The sequence below is a fragment of the Octodon degus genome, unplaced genomic scaffold (genome assembly GCF_000260255.1).
Source record: "Octodon degus isolate 3935 unplaced genomic scaffold, OctDeg1.0 scaffold00168, whole genome shotgun sequence".
In the NCBI taxonomy this organism is placed as follows: Eukaryota; Metazoa; Chordata; class Mammalia; order Rodentia; family Octodontidae; genus Octodon; species Octodon degus.
Window position 1 is genome coordinate 3,213,545 of NW_004524744.1, and position 24,963 is coordinate 3,238,507.

General features: G+C 37.0%; 1 pseudogene; it reads left to right on the forward strand.

The window, feature by feature from the left end:
* Window positions 1-306: 306 nt before the first annotated feature.
* The window catches only part of LOC101583733, a 28,576-nt pseudogene continuing 3,919 nt past the window's right edge, over window positions 307-24,963 (forward strand).

Sequence of the window (24,963 nt, forward strand, 5' to 3'; positions counted from 1 at the left end):
AAAAAAAAAAAAAAAAAAAAAAAAAAAAAAAACAACAACAACAAAAAAAAACAGAGGCAGGGGATCCCAATACTGGAAGAATGTCTACCAGAAAGATCACAAATTTGAGGTCAGCTTGGTAGACTTTCTGGGATCCAATCTCAAAATTACATATTAAAAAAGGCCTAGAATGTAGAATGGTGTAAAGACTGAAAATTCAATCTGCAGTACCAGAAAAAAATATCTCTAACTTTTACCAAATCATCCCTTCTAGCTTGTTCCCATTTTCTCTATGAGGACCAACTCCAGCTCTTCTTCCCAGGCATGATGTATGCTGAAGATTTCTGTCTCCAATTTTCACTTCAGTCCTGCACCCTCTTCCTCTCTAGTGCTAACCCAGAGTCTCACCCTATGAAAATCCTGAGCATTCAATTGAGTGCAAGGTGAGTTTGATAAGGGAACACATTCAGCTCAGTTTTTCTTTTTTTCATTCTTGTATTTCCAACAGAAACTCAATGCAGATCTACAGATCCTATGAGCTTAGTGCATATTTGTTGCTTGAATTTAGTTGTAGGACATCTTCAAACGCACAGAGCAGGGACCTACTTGTCTTAGTTTGGGCTCTGAAAGCAGTCTCAGATAAAGAGACTTTAATTTTACCTGCAAATCTCATGTTTAGTTCCCTGGAAACCCAGATTCATTTATGTTGGTAGCATCTTTGTCTATGTCTTTTTACTTTCTCTGTCAGTGTCCTGTACAAAGCTATGGGAACCTTCTTATGCCTCTTGTATATGTGAGAATGTTAACATGCTTAGGGTGTCTCTGTCAGTGGATGGCACAGACAAATTCTCCAACCTCCTATTCTTCAGGATTTGGTGCTGTTTCTGCGCATTACTGAGAAGTCCTGTGAGAGTCAGCTCTTATTCCTACAATAAGAGCCCAGATTGTGACCCTTTATATTGACTTTTCCTTCCCCTACATTCATTACTCCTTCCAGAGATCATCTTTTGTATAAAGTACTGAAACCCAAGAGGGTTCCCATAGCTTTGTACAGGACACTGACAGAGAAAGTAAAAAGACATAGACAAAGATGCTACCAACATAAATGAATCTGGGTTTCCAGGGAACTAAACATGAGATTTGCAGGTAAAATTAAAGGCAGGCAGAGTGGATGTGACAAAAATAATCAAAGTCATCATTCTACCAAATGAAAAGAAAATCAAGAGGGCAGTGTCATGTTTCTTCTAGTTCCTAATCATCCTTGCCAGCAGTTGATATTGACTATGCTCCATATTTTGGCCTCTAATAAGTGTGTCATGATGTCTCATTTTTGGTTTGGTTTGCAATTCCTTATGGTATTTCATGCTGAGCATCTGCTCATATCCTTTTTACCACCTCTCCCTCTTTGGTGAGGTGTCTAAAAGGCATTTGGTCCATTTTCTCATTGTTGAGGTTAAAGAGTTATTTGTATATTTTGTGTAAAAGTCCTTTATTGGATGGGTACGTCTTTTGCAAATCTCAGTTTGAGGGTTTCTTTTTGCATGTTATCAATGATATCTTTTGCAAAGAAGAATATTTTTATTATAAAAAGCCTTGATTTTGATTCTTTCTTTCAAGGTTATGCCTTTTTGAATCTAAAAATCACTACCATGTTCAAGGTCACTCAGGTTTTCCCCTGTGTTATTTTCTAGAAGTTTTACTGCTTCATGTTTTACATTTAAGTCCTGTTTCCATTTTGAGTTAATTTTCACGAAATATGAAAATCTGTGTCAATATTAAGTTGTGTGAGTATGTGTGTGTGAGTGTGTGTGTATGTGTGTGTCCAATTGTGCCCAAAATATTTGTTGAAAGATTCTATATTTATTTTTACAATCCTTCTTAACAATTTTCTTGGAAATATTTGGAAAAGGTAGGATAGATGATAGGCAATAAAGATGTTTATATATGTATATGTTTATATGATTATTAATAATTTACTATACTCATCCCCTTTTCCTTTCCATTTCTTGATTCCCTTCCTTCTCATGAAAGATCTCCCTACTCATTATCTAATTTCTATTTCACTATTTGTTGATATTTTGTGTTTCTCATATAAGAGAAATCACACAACATTTAAGCTTTTATGTCTTATTTATTCTGCTTAATATAATAGACTTAGGTGCATATATTTTTCTACAAAGGATTCAGATTTATCTTTCTTTATGGCACAGTGCTGCTCCATTGTGTATAAACACATTTTCTGCCTCCATCCATCTGTCGACAGACATCTAGGTTGCTTCAGGCTTTAGCTACAATGACTGGTGCTGCTCTGAACATGAGTGTGCATGCGTCAGTGTCTTATGCTGCCTGTGACTCTTTCAGGAAGATGCCTACAACGGGAATAGCTGGGGTGGGTGGGGTTTCTAGTTTCAGGGTTTTCTTTAAGAATTTCTGGACTGGGGAGATGGCTCAGTGGAATAAGTGCTTCTCTGGCAAGTGCAAGGGCCTGAGTTCGATCCCTGGTTCTGAAAAAAAAAAAAAAAAAAAAGAATTTCTGGGGCCAGGGAGATAGTTCAGTAGAATAAGTGCTTGCCTGGCAAGCTTAAAGGCCTGAGTTCAATCACTGGTTCTGCCAAAAAAAAAAAATTGTTAAATAATTTCGATACTGATTTCCTTATTCTTTGTGCTGGCTTACATCTACACCAACAATGTAGAAGTGTTCCTTTTTGCCCACAGGCTTGTCAGCATTTGCCATTAGATTTTCTTCATGATAGCCATTCTTTCTTTGTATGATGGAATTTCAGTGTTGTTTTAATTTATATTTCTTTAATGGTCAGTGATGTTTATCATCTTTTTCATTTATTTATTGGCCATTTGTACTTCTTCTCTGAAGTGTCTATTCATTTCACTTGCCCACTTTTATTTAGTTTTCTATTTGGTGAAGTTTAATATTTTTTGAGGTCTTTATATATTCTAGATAATAACCTTCTGTCTCAGGAATAGCTGGCAAATGTTTTTCCATTCTATAGGTAGTCTTTTCGCTCTCTTGGCTGTTTCCTTTGCTGTTCAGAAGCTTTTTAATTTTATATGATCCCATTTGTTGATTCTCTGTACTCTTTCCTGTGAAATTATATAAGCAACAAGTCCACATAAGCACTGTGAACATAAGTGCTGCAAAGACATACAAAAAAAGGCAGAGTTTCAGCAGACTGATGGACAAAGGCAGGAAGGAAAGGAATAAGAAAAAAAAGGAATGAAGATGTATTATGTGTATGTTTGTATCAAATGCACACAAAGAATGCAAACATTCTATACTTCAAATGTATACTAATAAAACAAAGATTCTTACACAACAAAAAATAAAATATTTCATGATTAAATTTTTATTTTTTAGTGCTGGGGATTTAATCTATGTCCTTGCACGTGCTAAGATCACACGTTAGTAGTGAGCTACACCTTTACCCCATATGCGTGGGGTTAATAATATAGTGTATAATTACACAGTGATATATACATTAAGAAAAAGAAAAGAATGGCAGCTACTTAAATAATATGTATGAATCTTACAAATATGTTGAGTGAAAAAAATCAAATCCCTAGAATAGGCACAGTAGGATATATTCCTACAAAGTTCAATAAAAGAATGAAGATTTAAAAGTATGCACTCTTCCAAGGATAACCCACTAATATTATAGACTTCTAGACAGTGTTAGGTTGTTTAGTTGAATTCAAACATCTATAGTATTTAGATGCCAATAGAATATTCACCTCTGACAGGACAAAAAGAAAAAAAAATGGATACAAAGGAAAGATCATTTTGTATTTATATACACAAAATAGTTAGGATAGGTTTACAGCTACTTTCACTTAATTCAATGAGAAGAAAGAGGTGTACTAACGGTGTTTGGACAGAACATCCTGTTTGCTTCTTGTGCTATGGATAACCACTAAGAAGATAACGATGTACAGTGTATTGATTATCAAAATTGTCCTATTAATCAGCTGTGAAACTGTCTCATTTATATTTATTTCTCAATAAAAAATAAAAGTATTCACTTATGAGGTACACATATATTTTAGGTCTTTTTTCCTGTTATTAAAACCATACAAGAAAATAAAGCAGTGACTTTACAACTTGGGAAAGACAGAAACTCCTATAGACAGACACTCCCATATAGGGCAGACCTCAAGACAAAAGAGGAAACTGCAGCTACTTACTCCCCTAAGGATGGGCATCAAGGATTGATATTCTAAATAGGCATGTACCACCTTGAAAGAGCCCAAATGAGTCACTAGCCCAACCCCCAAGAAAAAGTGACCCTGTCTCATATTCATGCCTGCTTGCTACCCGACTCACTTCCCCATTTGATTCTGATTTAATCAATTTTACCTGAGCAATGGTTCTTGTAATCCCATTGGTTGACCATAGTTTTGTCCCATCCATGCCCACCTACGTGAGTTCCCATGTCTTCACCACCACTTTAGACCCACCTCACTACATAGATTTATACTATAAAAGTCCCTGGAAGAGACAGCTTCCTGGGGACAATCCGCTCCAGCCCCCCTCCTGTCCCTCTCTCAGACAGGAGCTTTCTTTCCCTCAATAAATATATTCTGCTCAAAAAGAAAAAAGAAAATAAAGCAGAGGTGGTGGGGAGAGTTTGGAGCACAAATTGATAATACAAAGCACTCATAATACTGCCTTTTTGTTTTGTTTTTGTGGTGCTGAGGATAGAACCCAGGATCTCACACATTCCATGCAGGCACTCACCCAGTGAGCTATACCTACAGCACTAGCACTGGTAATGTTTTAACTCTTAAGTTACTATGTTTGATAACTTAATTGCAAGCCACGTCTATGCTTTTGTGTCAGATATCCCTTTAGGGTAGAAATCCAAAATCATTTACAAAATATTGACAAATATTTATTTGTTAGAACTGGGAAAATGGCAGTAGAATAAGCACTTCCCTGGCAAGCACAAGGATCTGAGCTCAATCGCTGGTTCGAAAAAAAAAAAAAAAAGCAAAATATTTATTTGCATCGTTGCCTTTAAAATTATGAACATTTTGTTAGTCAACATTTTCAATTATAAGTGATTTTTTGTCAACTTTAAAAAAATGCTTTTTTGAAAAGTCACTCTATATTTTTAAAAAATTAATAAAATACAATATAACACAGGTTTATGAGGTAAATAGGAAAGACTAATTCAAATCAGGACTAGTCCCCAGAACTGTTAGTCAATATGCTTCTTACCACGACATGCCTCCAATCTGGACACTAAATAAATCATGAGGACTTTTCTCTGGACTCTTGTCTTCAGAATCTAGTGTGACAATGTGGCTACCCTTCATTAAATAATGGAAAATTATAGTCAAGTATACTTTATATTTTGATCAACTAAGGACTTTGATAAGTATTTCTCTTCATTTTTTTTTTTTACCAATTTCAGCCTGACACAAAATTATATTAAAAAACGAATTACGGTTTTCAAGAACACATACGTTTCTTTTTTTCACCAATGGAGTCTCGTATTTTATGTCAACTTGGTTCTTCAACATAGTCTTCAGTACTTTTTCTTTTTAATTTTTATTTGTATTAGTGCATGTTTGCATTACATAATGAATACATTCATCTTGCAGAGTTGGTAGTTGGTACAAATACATGACACATCTTAATTATTTCTATATCCCCTTCCCTCCTCTCTCTTTCCCTCCATCTCACTGTTATCAAAGTTGTTGACATAGAGTTTTTCAAGCTTTAAGCTTGTCCACATACATTTGAAGAGGCCAAAATTTAAATCACTATGAAATGTAGCATAAGTATAATTTAAAGTGTGAACAAGGAGCAGGTTGGAATACAGAGGAAGGAACATGGCCTCCACAAAGAAAGATGTGAATATACTCCTCAAGGAGAGTCAAATATTGGCCAAATGGAAAACTGAGCCGGTCATTAGCCTTCCATTGCAATCAGATGAAATTGCAAGATAAATGAGGCCTGAGTGTGTCTGAGGTCATTTCTGAGGTATACAGAGAAGGGTAGAAAGCAGTGAAAAGTGACAGTAGATGGAGAAGTCCACACTGCATGCTAAGGCAATGTGTGTCTATGAGGAATTTCAAATGACCAGTGTGGGAGTTTCTAAGAGCAATTAGTATACTCTTACCACACAATACATCCATCATGCTCTCTGGTAATTTTCCTTTTTTGTGTGGCTGGCTCAGCGCCCCCTGGAGAGCAGGGCTTGTGTGGCCTCTGGTGCCAGGGGTCAAACGAGGTCCCTGTGCTTGCCTAAGCAGGCACTTTAGACCACTGAGCTATTTCACTGGTCCCTCTCTGGTAACTTTTTAAAGAAGTCAAAACTTTATGCCAACTAAAAAAAAAAAACACTAATATATAATTGCCAAGAGTTAGAACCAATCAAGATGTCTTTCAATAGGGAAATTAATAAATTGAATACACCCAGACAATGGAATACTATTCAACATTCCAAAAGTATTGAACTATCAAGCCATAAAAAATGGAATAAATTTAAATACATATTGCTAAGCAAAAGAAATGAATCTAAAAATGATATTTACTGTATGATTCCAACTATGTGACATTCTAGGAGACAAAACTATGGATAAAATGAAAACATCCATGGTTACCAGGACTGAAGTGGTATAGTGAGATAAGCATGTGGATCACAAAGGATACACAAGTCAGTGAAAGTACTCCGCATGATAGTGTATGTAGGGCCTTATATATTTGTCCAAACACATAAAATATTTAACACTGAAAGAGAATGCTAATATAATCTTTGGAAGACCATGATGTGTTGATGTAGGTTTATCAGTGTAACCAATGTATGACACTACTTTGATAGAGGATCTGGAAGGCAGAAGAGGTTACCCTTCTGTTGTAGCAGGAGACACATGAGAAATCTCTAACCTCCTTGAAGCCTTGCTGTGAACCTAAAACTTCTCTAAGAAAAATTATCCTTGAAAGCTCAGTCAATTAGATAATGAAATATAACACAAACTGGTTTCCATGTTTTTGAGTTTTGGTGTCTTTGTTTTTTGAGACAGGGTTTCACTGTATATTTCAGGATGGCCTGAGTACACTGTAATCCATGTCCCCTCAGTATGCCATACTGCTTTTGAGAACCAAAGGGTCTTTCATCTTTGGCCCTAGATAAAGGCATGGAGATCTAGCTTTGAAAAAGTCATGATAGCACCTTCACCACATCCACTATCAGTTACTGTTTCCTCACTCCCAAAAATTCAGATTATTTTTCTCTCTGAGCCCTCAAACTCTTGGTCTTGTGTTTCTAATATCCCTTCTTTTCAAACAGTCCTTCAGAATTGTCTTATGTCATACAGATCACACTCCTGAGCAGTCCCCCAAACTCTGAGCTCATAGTCTATAGGGTAGGGAGAAGGGTAAGAGCCACTGAAGCCATCAAAATACTGAAAATTTTAAGAACTCATTGTGGAAATAGTGACATAGATAATCTCATCATACTTCCTAATCTAGGTTCAATTTTGTAATTCTCAGTCATAATTTTGGGGAGAGGTGCACATCACTTTAAGTCTATAATTCTTTCTTTCTTTCTTTTTCTTTCTTTTTATCTTTTTAAAATGATAAGTAAAAGTGTAGAGACCCAGAAGATGACTACTTTGTTGCGAGCTGAATGCAGAGACTCACATCAAATGGCCACAGGAAGTTATTTAATCCATTCAGTAATGAGGTAACAGAAGATCACCAGGACTTCAACCTGGCTCTGTCAGGCACTGGCTGGCTCATGCTGGGCCAGGGGCTGACTACCCTATGCCTACTGCTTCCTTTGTAAGTAGACAAAATAAAAGCATCCACTTATATGGTATTTGTAAGGATCTAATGAGATTATATATATATATATATATATATATATATATATTGCATAACAAAGTTTCTAGCATAGAAAAAAGTGCTCAATAAATGTTATTTAATATCATTGTTTTTCTTTTAATTATAACTTCCCTTATATTCAAGTGTCACTGTCTTCCTTTCTAGTCTCTCTAACTCTCATTCTTTTTCTGGGCTTTTCTTTCTCTTTTTTTTAGTTTCTTTTTTAAAATTAATTTTATTGAGAAATGAATAAGTAATGAGACAGTTTCAAAACTGATTAGTAAAACGGTTTCAATAATTAATACATTGTATATTGTTACCTTTGTAGTGATTATTCATAGTACAAGATGCTGACATGATATTCTGCCCAAACACTATTAGAAAAAGTCTTTCTTCTCATTGAATTAAGAGAAAGTAGCTGTATATCTATCTTATCTATTTTGTATGTACAGATACAAAATGATAGTTCATTTGCATCCCCTTTTTTGTTTAGCTTTGTCAGAGATGGGTATTCCATTTTTGTCAGAGATGGGTATTCCATTTCTGGGCTTTTCTATGAACAAGAAAATAAAGAAATCCTTACTGACTCCTGCTTTCACTAAAACAAGAGTTGTAGGGACTGGAGAAATAGCTCAGTAGAATAAGCGCTTGCCTGACAAGCGCAAGGTCCTGAGTTCAATCCCCAGTACTGAAAAAAAAAATTGTTGGCTTATACTGAAGGCAGTTTTGCAAAATGATTGGGTTAGTAGATTCTGGAATTGATAATTCTGTCCCAGCTTTTTGTATTCTTGAGCAAGATACTTCTCAGTTTTTCTGCTTAAAAAATAGACACAGCATTTCTGTCTGCTGCACTGAAATAATAATAATAGTAATAATAACAAAATTAAATAAAAGGTACAAACGTGTTCTGGGAGAAAATTAACTTGTTTTCATCCTGTAGAATTTTCTTTATTTTAAAATGGGAAAGACAGGGTGAGTGAGATAGCTCAGTGGACTAAGTGCCTGCTTATGCAAAGCACAGGTAGCAGCATTCAATCCCTGGTACTGCATGCTCCGCTGGCCCCTCTCTTGGGCATACATTGCTGATGAGTGAGTCTGGGTGCGGTGGCACAGTCCTGTAATTCCAGCACTGAGGAGGTTGAAAACAGGAAGATCACTATGAGTCCACGTTGCATAATGAGGACCTGTACCAAATATATATATTAAAATAATTAGGAAAAACAATCACTAGTAAAATTTCAGCTTTAACAAGAGAGCTATTCGGGGACAAATGGACTCTCCCTAATTGTTTTAATCAGAGTATGCTGTATGTTGAAGACATGGCTTTATAAAGTCTTTCAAATAAAAGTCTTCAAAATAAAAATTTTCCAATGGTCAACTATCTTTCAACTAACTTCTTGTTTCTTTCATGGGAGATTGTCCCTGGGTTTCCTGTCAGTGAGTCATTTCCTACATTCAAAAGTTGTTAAAAATTTGAAACTTTCGGTGATTAATAAATCATCTCTCTCTTCTGCCTTGTCATGTATTTCCTCTATGATCAGTTCCCTTTGGAAAACAAAATGAGGATGAAAGAAAAAACATTTGAGACCACAATATTGGACACCCATGGAAATCTGAAGACTAAAGTACCTTTGGACAAAACCTCAATTGAACTATTAATAAAATAACTTCCTCTCTAATCTCTTGCACTTCCAGCACCCATAATCATATTCTGCACTTTTCCACAAAGCCTTTAATTAAAACCTCAATTTGTAGCACTGAACTCTTACTGCTATAAATAGAATGAGTCCTGGGAACATAGCTCAGCAGCATAAGTACCTGCTTGGCAAGCAACAGATCTTGCGTTCAATCCCCAGTACTGTGAAAAATAAATAAATAAATAAATAAATAAATAAATAAATAAATAAAATATAAAGGAAATCAAATAAACACCCTAATGCTGCACCTCAAGTTTCTGGAAAAAGAAGAGCAAACCAAGTCCAAATCCCAAAGGTTGAAGGAAATTATAAAGATTAGAGCAGAAATGAATGCAAGGGAGACAAAGAAACAATATAAAGAATTAATGAATCGAAGAACTGGCTCTTTGAAATAATAAATAAAATTGATAAAGCCCTAGCCAACCTCCTCAAAAAAAAAAAAAAGGAAAAAAAACTTACATTGAAGAAGCAAGGAATGAAAAAACGTGAAATTTCTACAGATACAGTGGAAATTTAAAAGATTATCAAAAAAAAAAAGATTATCAATACATACCTTGAAAATTTTTACTCTTACAGGATGGAAAACATAGAAGAAATGGACAGAATCTTACACAGTTACAAATTACTAAAGTGAATCAAGAAGATATAAAAACTCTGAATAACCAAATATCAGGCAATGAAATTGAAAATGTAATAAAAAACTTAACAACAATGAAAAGTTGTTCTACCCCTCTGGGCCCAGCCCAAGCCCAGCTTGGACACCTCCACCCTTCTGGACCCAGCCCAGGCCCAGCTTGTGAGTGAGAACTTCTGTCACACTCTCAGGACCCCCTCCACACCCAGGCCAAGCTCAGGCCTGGCTAGTGTGTGGGAGAACTTTCACGCTACCCTGCACCCACTAGAACTGTCTGGACCCAGCCCAGGACCAGCACATGAGTAAGAATTTCCACCATGCTCTCAAGACCCCTCCACATGTCTAGACCCAGCACAAGCCTGGCTTATGAGTGAGAACTTCCACCATGCTCTCAGGATCCCTCCACACCCAGCACAAGGCCAGGCCAAGCAAGTGTGTGGAGAGCTAGCACCTTGCATGCTCCCTTGCAACTGCTGGATCACTCTGGACCCAGCTCAATGCCAACTTGTGAGTGAGAACTTCAACCTTGTTCTCTGGATCCCTCTAGACCCAGCCCAGGCCTGGCATACATGCCTGGGGTGAAACTGAACCTGAATTCCCTACAGAGAGTCTAGGGGCCAGAACAATCCAGTTAATCCAGGAGCTGAACATATTGCCAGAGGGGCACAACAGGTTCACTTCCAAGGACTGCAGCAGAAAGAATCTGAGCAGTAGCCAGACCGAAGTCAAGCACAACTTGTAGAATTCAAACTTTGTAGATCTGCACCCAAATTTCAGTAGGCACTACCATTATACCTGCATCGAAGCTCTACACCAAAGGTCAAAGGACAATGCTATGAAAAATGTCAAAGAGAAGGAGCAAAATGCAATCTCATGACCTGAGCCCACCCAGAACAAGTACAGAGGACACTACCACAGCTGAAATGTCTGAATTGATAAGGTTTGAAGTAAAGAAACAACAGCAGAAAGCTATAGAGGAACACAGAGCAGAAATAAACTCTGAAATAAAAATAGACATCTCTGAATTAATAGTGTCTGAAGTAAATGATCAAATGCAGACACATAAAGAATCAGATCAGAAATAATCTCTGAAGTAAAAGAATTAATAACTACTTCTCAAGAAGACACTGATAAAAAAAAATAGAGATTAGAAAAATGATGGAATCCTTGCACGAGCAATATAGGAAAGAAATAGATCGAATGAAGCAGGGTCAAAGAGATATAGATGAAGTTAAAATTTCAATCACAAGCTTGAAAAACCATTTGAGTGAAAGTGAAGATAGAGTTGCAGATCTTCAAAACGCCATTACAGCTATGGAAAAGGTAGGAAAGTTCTTTTAAAAACAACTAGGATGCACAAAAAAAAATAAACTACAAGATGATGCAAAGATCAACAACGTGAGATTAATAGGAATCAATGAGAAAGATGTAGTCAATACAAATGATATAAAAAGAATATGGGCTGAACTAATAGTAGAAAACTTCCCAGAAATGGGGAAACAATATGATATTCAGGTACCTGAAGCATACAGAACTCCAAAGAACTTCAATCCAATTAAAAACACATCTGGACATATAACAATAAATATCCCAGAAATCCAGCACAAGAACAATCTAATGAAAGCCATTAGAGAAAAGAAACAGATTACATTTAAAGGAAAACCCATCGCAATAACAGCTGGTTTCCCTTCACAAACCATGAAGTCAAGAAGAGCATGGAGCAGAGTACTTCAAGTCCTCTATGAAAACAAATTCCAGCCCAGAATACTACACCCTGCAAAAGTCTCTTTCAATTTTGATGGAGAAGTGAAATACTTCCATGACAAAGAACAACTAAACAGTTTTGTGATGACAAACCAACCCTACACAGGCTACTGAAAGATGTTCTAGAGAGAGACCAAAATGATCAGAACTCCATGAATGAGAACAGAAGGAACCCAGTAATAGGGCAAACAATTAAACACAGGTGAAAATGGAGTAACAACAGCAGGTAAATAAAATGTCAAACATAAGTCAATATATCTCAAACATAACTATCAGTGTAAATGGACTCAGTGTGCCAGTTAAAAGAAATAGACTGGCACAAAGGATTAGGCAACAAAATCCAACAATATGCTGTGTAAAAGAAACTCACTTAATTCATAAAGAAATTAATAGTCTTAAAGTCAAAGGATGGAAAACAATATTACATGCCCCAGCAAATCAGAAAAAAGCAGGGGTAGCAATCCTGTTCTCAGACAGTCTCAACTTCAAACCAGGAATGATCAAGCGACATAAAGAAGGCCACTCTATACTGGTTAGGGGAAAAACTCAATAGGAAGAGGTAACAATTATAAACATGTATACAACAAACATGAGATCACCCAACTATATAAGCCAAATCTTAATGGACATGAAAAATCTAATATCCAGTACCACAATATTAACAGGAGACCTTAACAATCCCTTATCTCAAAAAGATAGGTCAACCAGACAAAAATTAGTAAAGAAGTAACAAAACTAAACCAAAGCTTGGAACAAATGGACTTGGTGGTCATATACAGAGTGTTCCACCCAATGAGAGCAGAATATACATTTTTTTCTGCTGCACATAGGTTGTTTTCTAAAATAGACCACATATTAGTCTATAGGTCACGCTTAAGTACATGCAAGAAAACAGAAATTATCCCATGCGCATTATGTGAACACAGAACAATGAAACTGGAAATAAATGACAAAAGAAACCAGAAAATCCCCCTCAATACATGGAAATTAAACAACACCCTACTCAGCAATCAATGGGTCAAAGATGATATTAAACAAGAAATTCAACAATATCTACAATTCAATGAAAATTCAACCACAATGTATCTGAATTTATGGGATGCGATGAAAGCAGTTCTCAGAGGAAAATTCATGGCTGTGAACTGACACATTAGGAAGACAGAACGAGAACAAATAAACACCCTAATGTTGCACCTCTGACATCTAGAAAAGGAAGAGCAAACTAAACCCAGAGGCCAAAGATGGGAAGAAATCATAAAGATTAGAGCAGAAATTAAATCAGTTGAAATGAAGAAAACGGTTCAAAGAATTAACAAATGAAAAACCCGATTCTTTGAAAGCCTAAATAAAATTGATAAGCCCCTTGCTAACCTCATCAAAAAGAGGAAAGAAAAAAATTAAATACATAGGACCTGCTGATCCAAGCCCAGGCTCAGCGTGAATGAGACCCTCTTCAACCCCCTTGGGACTGCCCCCAACACTCTGCAGCACACCCCCAACTCTGTCCTCTGCCTGAGAATTTCTGCCATGTTCTAGGGACCCCCAGATCCTGTCTATCCCAGGCCTGGTGGGTGTGTGGGAGAGCTTCTGGCTACTCTGTGCCAGCAGGACCTGCGGGTCTCAACCCAGGAGCAGCGTGGGCAAGTCCCTCTTCCACCCCCATGAGACACCCCCACCACTCCACAGCAACATACCCCACACTGCCTGCCCTGTGAGAATTTTTGCCTGCGTTTTGGGGATTGCCAGATCCAGTCCTAGCCTAGGCCCTGTGAGTGTGTGGGAGAGCTTCCTGTCCCCCATACTCCATCTTGTCCCCTCTAGACTCAGCTCAGGCCTGGCATACAGGTCTGGGGTGAAACACAGCAACTGCAATCCCTGCAGAGAGAGTAGGGAACAGAAGCACCCAGCCAGTCCAGGAGCAGAACATATTGCCAGAGGGGCACAACAGGTTCACTTCCAAGGGAGGCAGCAGGAAGGAGTTGAGCACAGCAGCCAGACACAAACCAGGTACAGCTGGATAAATCCAAACTTTGTAGATTTGCACCTGAACTTCAGTAGGTGCTAAGGTTATAACTGCACCAAAGCTCTACAACAAAGGTCAGAAGACAGTGCTACACAAAATGACAACAAGAAGAAGCAAAATGCAATCTCAGAACCCAAGCGCACCCATAACAAGTCCAGAGGACACTAACACAGGACAAATTGGGAATCATACAGCTGAAAGCAATGAATCAATGGCTTCTGAAATAAAGAAATAGCTGCAGAAAGGTATAGAGGAACTCAGATTGGAAATGAAAAAAGAATCCCTGAATTAATAACATTCACAGTAAAGAATCAAATGCAGAAAAATATGGAGGAAACCAAATGCCCACACAGAACAAGTGAAGAGGACATTAGCTCAGCTCAAATGTATGAATTAATAGCGTCAATAGTAAATGAGGAACAGCAGAAAAATCACAAGCTTGAAAAACCATTTGAGTGAAAGTGAAGATAGAGTTGCAGATCTTCAAAACGCCATTACAGCTATGGAAAAGGTAGGAAAGTTCTTTTAAAAACAACTAGGATGCACAAAAAAAAATAAACTACAAGATGATGCAAAGATCAACAACGTGAGACTAATAGGCATCAATGAAAAATAAGGAATCCATACAAATGACATTAAAAAAAAAATATGGGAAGAAGTAATAGCAGAAACTTTCCAAATATGAGCAAACAATCTGACATTCAGGAAACCGAAGCATACAGAATGCCAAGTAACTTCAACCCAATTAAAAACACACTGAGACATATAACAGTCAAGATCCCAGAAACTGGGCTGCTGAGATGGCTCAGTGGTCTAAAGCAACTACTTAGAACAAGCTAAGCCAAGCAAAGCACAGGGACCTCGGTTCAATCCCCCAGCACCACATGCCAGCCCGCCTGCCCCCTGGTGGTCTGAGCTGGCCACACACAAAATAAATAAATTAATTTAAAAAAAAATCCCAGAAATTGAGCACAAAAGTAATATACTGAAAGCCGCGAGAGAAAAGAAGCAGATCACATTCAAAGGAAAACCTATCAAAATTATAGCCAAATTCTCTTCACAAACCATTAAAGCAAGAAGAGCACAGAGAAGAGTACTTCAAGTCCTCTATGAAAACAAATTCCAGCCCAGACTACTATACCCTGCAAAACTCTCTTTCAATTTTGATGGAGAAGTGAAACACTTCCATGACAAAGAACAACTAAAGAATTTCATGATGATAAAACCAACTCTACACAGGCTACTGAAAGATATTCTAGAGAGAGAATAAAATGATCAGAACTCCACCAATGAGATCAGAAGCAATCAACTAAAGAGGGCAAGCAATTAAACACAGGAGAAAAAGGAGTAAATGACAACAGGTAAATAATATGGCAACAGTAATTCAATACATCTCAATTCTAACCATCAACGTAAATGGACTCAATTCATCAATAAAGAGAAATAAAATGGCACAGTGGAATAGGAAACAAAATCCAACAATATACAAGAAACACATTTAACTCATATAGACATTCATAGGCTGAAAGTCAAAGGATGGAACACAATACTACATGGCCCAGCACATCAGAAAAAAGCAGGGGTAGCAATACTATTCTCAGACTGCCTTACCTTCAAACCAAGAATGATCAAATGAAATAAAGAAGGCAACTATATACTGGTTAGGGGAAAATTTCAAGAGGAAGAGGTAACACTCATAAATATGTATGCACCAAACATAGTAGAACCTAAATATGTAAAGCAAATCTTAATGGACATGAAAAATCTAATATCCAATAGCACAGTCTTAACAGGAGATCTTAACACCCCCTTATCCCAAAAATAAAGGTCAACCAGAGAAAAAATTAGCAAAGAAATAACAGAACTGAAGCAGAGCTTGAAAGAAATGGACTTGGCGAACATATACAGAGTGTTCCACCCAAACACAGCTGAATGCACATTTTTCTCAGCTGCACATGGGTCATTTCCTAAAATAGACCATATGCTGGTCCGTAAGTCATGCTTAAGTCTATGCAAGAAAACAGAAATTATCCCATGCATATTATCTGACCACAGTGCAATGAAACTGGAAATAAATGACAAAAGAAACCAGAAAAGCACCCTAAATATATGGAAATTAAATGACACCCAACTTAGCAACCAATGGGTCATAGATGAAATTAAACAAGAAATTCAAGAATATCTAAAATTCAATGAAAATTCAACTACAACTTATATGAATTTATGGGATACAATGAAGGCAGTTCTCAGAAGAAAATTCATAGCTGTGAACTCACACATTAAGAAAATAGAATGGGAACAAATAAACACCCTAAGGCTGCACTTTCAACAACTAGAAAAGAAAGAGAAACCATAACAAGAGTCCAAAGATGGGAAGAAATCATAAAGATTAGAGCAGAAATTAATTCAACTGAGACAAAGAAAACAATTCAAAGTATTAACAAAGCAAAAGCTGGTTATTTGAAAGATTAAATAAAATCAATAAGCCCCTAGCTAATCTTATCAAAAAATAGGAAAGAAAAAATTCAAATACAAGTAATAAGGAATGAAAAGGGTGTAATTACCACAAACCCAGTGGAAATTCAGAAGATTATCAATAGCTACTTTGAGAATCTTTACTCTCACAGTATAGAAGAAACAAATGAAATGGACAGATTCCTAGAAAGGTACAAATTACCACAACTGAATGTACAAGATATAGCCACTCTCCATAGCCCAATAATAGCCAATGAAATAAGAGAGGTATTAAAAAAAAACCTACTGACAAAGAAAGATTCAGGACCTGTTGGATTCACACCTGAATTCTATAAGAAATTTGCAGAAGATTTAGTCCTTATACTCCTCAAACTCTTCAATGAAATTGAATTTTTTTTTCAGAACCAGGGATTGAACTCAGGCCCTTGTGCTTGCCAGGGAAGCATTTAGTCCACTGAGCCATCTCCCAGGCCCTCTTCAATGAAATTGAAAAGGAACAATCCTCCCAAAATCATTCCTGGAAGCAAGTATTATACTGATACCAAAACCAGGGAAAGACAGAACTAAGAAAGAGAACTACAGGCCAATTGCCCTCATGAACATAGATGCAAAAATCCTCAGTAAAATCCTAGCAAATAGAATACAGCAAATCGTTAAGAAGATCATGCACCATGACCATGTAGGATTCATCCCAGGGATGCAAGTATGGTTCAATATTCGAACATCTTTAAATTTGAAAATCTTTTCACACTATATTAATAGAGTGAAATCTAAAAACCACATGATCATCACAATTGATGCAGACAAGGATTCTGAAAAAGTTCAACACTCTTTCATGTTCAAAGTCCTCCAGAACATTGGAATAGATGGTCTCTACTTAAATATGATAATAGACAACTATGACAACCAAATGACTAATATAATTCTAAATGGGGAAAAACTGAAATCTTTTACTCTCAGATCTGGTACGAGACAAGGATGTCCTCTACCACCACTCCTACTCAATATAGTTCTGAAATCATTAGCTAGAGCCATTAGACAAGAGAGAGATATAAAAGGAATAACAATAGGTAAAGAAGAAGTTAAACTATCATTATTTGGAGATGACGAGATGCTTTACTTGGAAGACCCAAAAAACTCTACCAAGAAGGTAGTAAAATTGATACACAAGTTCAGCAGCATAGCAGGATGCAAAGTAAAAAGCCAAAGTCAATAGCATTCCTTTACACAGGTAACAAACACACTGAAAGGGAAATTAGAGAAAAGATACCTTTTACAATAGCACCGAGGAAAATGAAATACTTTGGAAATAGTCTAACTAAAGAAGTTAAAGATCTTTTCAAGGAAAATTACAATACTCTGAAAAAAGAGATCCTAGAGGATTTCAGAAAACAGAAAGATATTCCATGCTCCTGGATAGGAAGAACCAACATTGTGAAGATGGCCATACTCCCAAAATTGCTGTACACATTTAATATAATCCCTATCAAACCACCACCAACATACATCACAGACCTAGAGAAATCATTCCTAAAATTTATTTGGAACCAGAAAGGAACTAGAATACCAAAGACAATCTTGGACAATAAAAACAAAGCAGGAGGCATTACAATTCCTGACTTGAAATGATACTAAAATGCTACTGTGATAAAATCAGCACGGTAAGGGCAATGAAATAGACCTGAGGATCAATGGAATAGATTAGAAGATGCAGAAGCTACTACAAACAAACTCAGTCACCTTATCTTTAACAAAGGGGCCAAACATACTCACTGAAAGAAAGATAGCCTCTTTGAAAAATGGTGCTGGAAAAACTGGCTCTCTACATGTCGAAAACTAAAACTTGACCCAGATCTATCATCATGTACTAAACCAAAGTCAAAGTGGATTAAAGATCTAAACATTAAAGCAGAGACACTAAATCTCCTGGAAGAGAAAGTAGGAGGAACTTTTGAAGACATAGGAGTAGGCAAAGAGTTCATGAACAAAAATCAAATCTCATGGAAAACACTTGAAAAAATTAACAACTGGGACCTCTTCTTACTGAGAGGTTTTTTCATGTCAAAAGAAATTACCAACAAAGTGAAAAGCCAACCCACAAATTTGGAAAAAATCATGACAAATAAGTACTCAGACAAAGGTCTGCTCTCTAGAATTTATAAAGAACTAAAAAACACTAGAGCCCCTAAATTTAAAGACCCAGTTCTGTTATGGGCAACTGAAAAGAACACACACTTCTCAGAGGAGGAAATTAAAGAAGTGAATAAATATATGAAAAATGTTCCACATCACTAGCCATCCATGAAACACAAATTAAAACCACATTGAGATATCATCTCACCCCAGAAAGAATGACTACCTTAAAAAAATCACCTAACAAAAATGTTGGAGATGCTGTGGGATAAAAGGAACCCTTCTCCACTGCTGGTGGGAATGTAGATTGGTGCAACCGTTATGGAAAACAGTGTGGAGACTCCTTGGGCAACTTGGACTGGAATTCTCATTTAAACTAGCTATTCCTCTACTGGGAATTTTCCCAGAGGTTCTGAAAATATCATACCATAATGATATATGTGTGCCTATGTTTATAGCAGCACAATTTGTGATAGCCAAATCTTGAAAACAACCAAGATGCCCTTCACCTGAGGAATGGATGAAAAAGATGTATTTTTATACAAGGGAGTATTACTTAGCTATAAAGAATGATAAACTCGATGCCTTTATATTGAAGTGGATGTCACTTGAAGATATACTCATAAGTGAAATAAACCAGACAAATATGTGTAAATATCATGTAATTTCCCTTGTATAAGAACTCAAAAGAAGAAATACAAATAGAAAGGTATAATACAAGTAAAAGGAAAGCAAGAACTCGAGGACTAACTAATTAAGAGAGGGAAAGGAGAAGATGTAGGAAACATGACAATGTCAAGCCATTCATTTATATGTAAAAGATGGGTAAGACAATGATCCTGAGAATCTTCAGAACATTTTTGAATCTAGCAGTTAATTGGAAAGATTCTCACCCTGACTAACTATATACACTGACACCTGTGAACTAAGCAACTGCCCTGAAGATGGCAATTTTTAATAGTAGTTTCATGCTTGGAGTGCCTGTCATCCTGGTCCTCTGAATACGGGCTGCTTGTCATAACATGCCAGTTGCTGCTGTGCTGTCTCTTGGGTAGATGACTGTTCAAAAAGAAGGGGTAGTGAATGAAGGAAGGAGATAGGAAAAGGAATGATGCGGGACTGTCCTGCTTCAAGGTTGTATATGGTTAGATATCTGTACTTATGTGCAAATATAAGAATTATATACTTCTTTATGCCTATTTTTAAAATATATTTTAATTTTTAAATGTTTTTTCATCATTTTCTGTAGGGACTTAAAGTTAAACATATCAATACTTGATGAAAAATACCTGTTCCATGTTCTGCCTCAGATGTTTGATATTCAGACAGATGGTGAGGTTAAGCTTAACAGCCTAGACTGTATGGTAATAACAGTAAGCTTGTCTTCTGGATGGTTAACAACCTAAGTTTGCAGACCAAAATTAGAGAAATAGGAGGACCACAAGGAAAGCCAACATTTTGGCCCTAGCCGTCCAAGGTAATTATGACTCAGGACATGTGGGAACTTGTACTGTAATGTCATGTAACTCGGCAGTGTCCCAAATTTTCTGATCAAGGAGATTATGGGGCCAAAGAGGAAAGTGAATGATGATGTACAGTGTGCCTAAAGAGAGTTACATGGAGAGACAACATTCTCTCAGGCTTTCACAGAGAGCACATTGGCCAAGCAATATGACTCGTCTACATGGCTGACACTGACAAAGGATCTACACTCTGAGGTACAGCATCTCAGGATAAATCCTGAGCAGACTTCACTGACCTTATCAGACTCAAAAGCTACAACTCTTGTTGTATAGGTCCTGCTTTACCTTGGTCTTAACCATCCAGCAGAAAAGTATAAAAATGAAATATAAGAAGTAAAGCCATGCTATTATGTTGAGCTATAGGGGACTCAGGTCAACAATTTCTGACATTGCCATTCAAGTGGAGGACCCAATACTATTATGGGCTACTGGACTCTTTTAGAATATTTTGCTGAGTTTACACCCCTATAATATTCAAATAATGGAACTTAAAAAAAGGGTATACAGATGAATGTCCATTTTGTATCTGTGTATTCAAAGTGGTTAGGATAGATATATAGTTACATTCTCTCAATGAATAGTGGGATTTGGTCTAATGGTGTTTGTAAATATGATATCATGTCTGCATCTTGTACAGCAATTCACCACTAGGAAGAATGTATGCAATGTGTTAATTATTGAAATTGTCCTACCAATTTGATTTGAAACTGTCTCATTGCTCTTTGTTTCTCAGTAAAATTATGGAAAAAAATAAAATAAAACAATGAAAATTCCAGATCCTGATAGTTTCACTGCTGAATTCTACAAGAAACTAAGGAAGATTTAAGCCCAATATTCCTCAAAGTCTTCAATGAACTTGAAAAAGTGCCAATAATCTCTAATTCACTTCTGGAGGTAAGTATTACTCTGATACCAAAACTAGAGAAAGATCCAACAAAAAAGAGAATTACAGGCCAATCTTCCTCATGAACACAGATGCAAAATTCCTTCTTCTTTTTTTTTTTTTTGTTTTGTGTGTGTATGTGTGTATTGAGCCCCGAGTCTTTTTACTCCCATCAAAATAGACTAAACATCTAAACATTAAAGCAGAAACACTGTATCTACTGGAAGAGAAAGTAGGTGGAAATCTGAGAGACATATGAGTAGGCAGAGTTCATGGACAAAAAGCAAACTCCATGGTAAATACTTCAAAGAATCAACAACTTGGATCTCTTCTTATTAAGACACTTGTGCATGTCAAAATAAACCACCAACAGAGTAAGCAAAATGACAGACTAAAAATTTTGGAAAAATCTTAACCAACACTCCCTCAGACTAAAGACTTCTATATAGAGTAAAGAATTAAAAAATCAGGTTACCCCAAATTCAAAGACCCAGTCCAAAAATGGGTATCTGAGATGAATTTATACTTTCCAGAGGATGAAGTACAAATGTCAAATAAATACATGAAAAAATATTCTACGGTACTGCTCATTTGAGAAATGCAAATAAAGACAACACTGAGATACCATCTCACTCCAGAAAGAATGACTATCATAAAGAAATCAACCAACAGCAAATGTTGGAGAAGCTGTGGGAATAAAGGAAACCTTCTCCACTGTTGGTGGGAGAGTAGACTGGTACAACCACTATCAAAATCAGTGTGGAAACTCCTCAAAAATTAGGATTAGAAGTCCCATTCAAGCCAGCTCTTTCTCTTCTGGATATTTTTCCAAAAGAACTGAAAACATACCACAGTGATATATGTGGGCCCATGTTTATATCAGCACAATTTTCCATAGCTAAATCTTAGAAACAACCTAAGTTCCCATTATCTGAGCAATGAATAAAAAAGATGTGGTATTTTTATACAATGGAGTATTTCTCAGCTATAAAGAAAGAGAAGTTTTTTACAGGTAAATGGATGCAACTAGAGGCTATACTAATAAGTGAAATAAATCAGGCCAGCATGTGAACCTTCTATTGTCTCCCTAGTATAAGAACCTGAAAGAAGAAATTAAATCTGAAAGGTACAACAGAGATAGTAAAGCAGAAATAAACTGAACATGAGAAATAAACAATTATTAACCACTAGGAAGAATGTATACTATGTGTTAATTATTGAAACTGTCCTACCAGTTTGGTTTGAAACTGTCTCATTGCTATTTGTGTCTCAATAAATTTATGGGGAAAAAAAAGAAATAAACAATTGACAGGGGACCTCTGTTCAGTCCATGGCAACACATGTGGTGCCAGTTGTGCCCTCAGGACTGGATGAGCCAGTCTTGTTTTTTTCCTCTTTAAAATAAGATGAATAAATAAAATGGGGACAATGGCATTCTTCGCCTCATAGTTTGTTATATTTATTGAAGTGACACTAAAAAAGAATTATAAATGATGCCCAGTACAAAATCAGTACTCAGTACGTGTGGCTATGGCCATTATTTATTGAAATACCTAGTCTTATAACAAGGATAATCACAGTTATTGATGCATTACAAGTATTCACAGTTTCTTCCAACTGTTGAATATCTACAAGCCTAATCATTAGAATTCTCCCTAGAGATGCTCAGTGTATATCAGTGATGTTGGATGTTACTGTCTCACTAAGAATGTGCCAGCAAAAATTCAGCAAAGCAAGTTTTTTTAACAACTTGTTCAAATGTGCTACTAACAACCAAAAAATCTTGCACTGAATTTTTGTCCTGGACTGAGTTTATTTATTTTAGAATATCTGGGCTCCATGCTGGAGGCAGGACTTCCCATAATAAGACTGGAAGAAGACTCGAAAGCACGCATATTAAAAGGGCTATGATACACTTCACGGGGACCTCAGTCCCCATGCCAGCAGGTGTGTATAATTGCCTCAGGTACTGAGGGAAAACACGGTAGACAGCTAGTCCTGACTATTGAACCAACATAGAAGTTCTAATAAGAAAGAGCTTCCCATCAGATGTTCACATACCAGAAGTTTACTGTACCCCACAGTGTGTGCTGACATGTCTACATGCTAAGACACAGGAGAGACTTCTCACAACTTCAAAGGATGTTTCCATGAGCAGGCCCCCGAAGGGTTTTAGCAGTGCAAGCAGGAGCGTGACAGACATGATTTTAATCAATGAGAGATGGAAGCAAGTTGCTCTACACTTTCTCCCCCCACCCCACTTCTGTGAAATACCTCACATTAAACTGCCAAAATAACAAGCTTCAGAAAATACAGCCTAGTGGTACTCACATATTCCAGTTGTTATCAACTCCTAGTTGGACACCTGATACACACTGCTTTCCTGTGTGTATACTGGTGACTGATGAACCTAAGCAACTTTCTTTGCACTGTCATTTGATGTTGTCATTTAATAACACTCAGAATGTTGCTTAGAGACTCATGACTTTGCCATTTAAAAAACAAAACCAGTGCTCTTTTACATTTGAGTCATATTTCCCAATAACATTTTGTATACACTATCTTCTAAATCTTTTCAATGGTCTTAAAGACACTCAACTTCTAGGATTTTGTTTGTTTGTTTATGTATTTAGCACTAAAGGCTCTACAGGGTCTCACTACACAGATCGGACTCATAGTGATCGGACTCATACAGCCTCCCAAGTGCTGGGATTGCAGGCAGGCACCACCACACCCAGTCTCAATTACCATCTCAGCACACCCCAAGGGTGGGGTCAACACTCAACCTCCAGGATTAATCTCTGAAATATTTAAAGCCTACATTCTTCATCTCAAAAAGAAAGAATATAAAATTTGAGGGAAAAAACTATAATGAAATACATGATCTTCACCAAGTCTAGTAACCATATTAGTTTGTTATTACAGTTATGTTCCCCTCCCTCTAGGAGTATGAATCTTCCAGGAAACAAAAGCCAGTTTTGCTGACATGTACTTTTGGTTTTCTAGAAATGATTTTCACTTAGCTCTCATATGTTCTAATAGAAAATTAATATTGCAAATTCACATGTCTCAGCCAGTGCTAGATAGACCCTAATCTCTTTTGCTTTAGAATTCCATATTGGGCCAGGGCGATAGCTCAGGAGAGTAAGCGCTTGCCTGGCAAGCATAAGGGCCTGAGTTCAATTGCCGGTTCGGCCAAAAGAAAAAAACAAAAAAACAAAACAGAAATCCACTATTACCGGTTATTCTGTCTCACTGTGGGTAGAACCTGAGAGATTCATTCTCTAACTTTAGGACAAGAAAAGGACTGTATATGAAGTGTGTCACTCCTGGTTCACAGTGGCCAATGCTCACTGGGCCTTTGGACGCCATCTCTCACATGCTGCCTGTCCTGACTGAAGTCCACATCCTATCGTGGCCTGCACTGTGCAAATCACTAACTCCTTTGACATCACTGACTTACATCTAGCCATGGACACAGGGGTGCATGTGGCTCTGAGACACTGTCTGTGAGTCTGTTACTGGACACCTCTGTCAGCCATGGTTACTCATGTCCTTTAAGTGACAAAAAAAGACCCTGATTCTACATCTTCTTACAATTTTGTCAATTTTATTTATGATTAAATAATCCATGATGCATTTTCTTTATGGTCAAAATCCACCTTTTAAAATTTCAAGGAAATGGGGCTGGGGAAATAGTTCAGTAGGGGTCAGGGAGATAGCTCATTAGAATAAGCAATTGCCTGGCAAGCACAAGTCTTGAGTTCAATCCCTGGTACCACCAATAAATAAGTAAATAAAATTTCAAGGAAGTGGGCCAGGGATATAGCTCAGAGGCACAAGTGCTTACAGGGCAAGCACACGGTCTTGAGTTCAATCCCTCCCACAAACACACACACACATACACACACACACACAAAAAAAAAAAAAAAAAATAGGGCCAGGGAGGTAGCTCAGAGATCTAAGTGCCTACCTGGCAAGTACAAGTATTCAATCCCTGGTACCG